Raw genomic sequence first — 278 nt, 5'->3', positions numbered from 1 at the left:
TTGCATCTTCTGAATGGTTACAGACTTGCAGTGAACAGATGGCTGCTATGGTAAATATTTCGAGCTCGAGCTCGAGCTTAACGAGCTCGACTCGATTGTGTTAAACGAGTCGAGCTCGAGCCGAGCTCGAGCTAAATATAGAGCTAACGAGCTCGAACTCGAGCTAGTTATTCGACTCGACAATGTTATCGAGCCAGCTTGAGCCAGCTCGAAATTCGTACAAATCGAGCTCGAACCACTACTACTCGGGCTCGGCTCGACTCGAATAACAGCTCTAC

Source organism: Coffea eugenioides, chromosome 3 (assembly GCF_003713205.1).
Source record: "Coffea eugenioides isolate CCC68of chromosome 3, Ceug_1.0, whole genome shotgun sequence".
Lineage (NCBI taxonomy): Eukaryota > Viridiplantae > Streptophyta > Magnoliopsida > Gentianales > Rubiaceae > Coffea > Coffea eugenioides.
The sequence above is the reverse complement of the archived record's forward strand: the minus strand, read 5'-3'. Positions refer to the sequence as shown.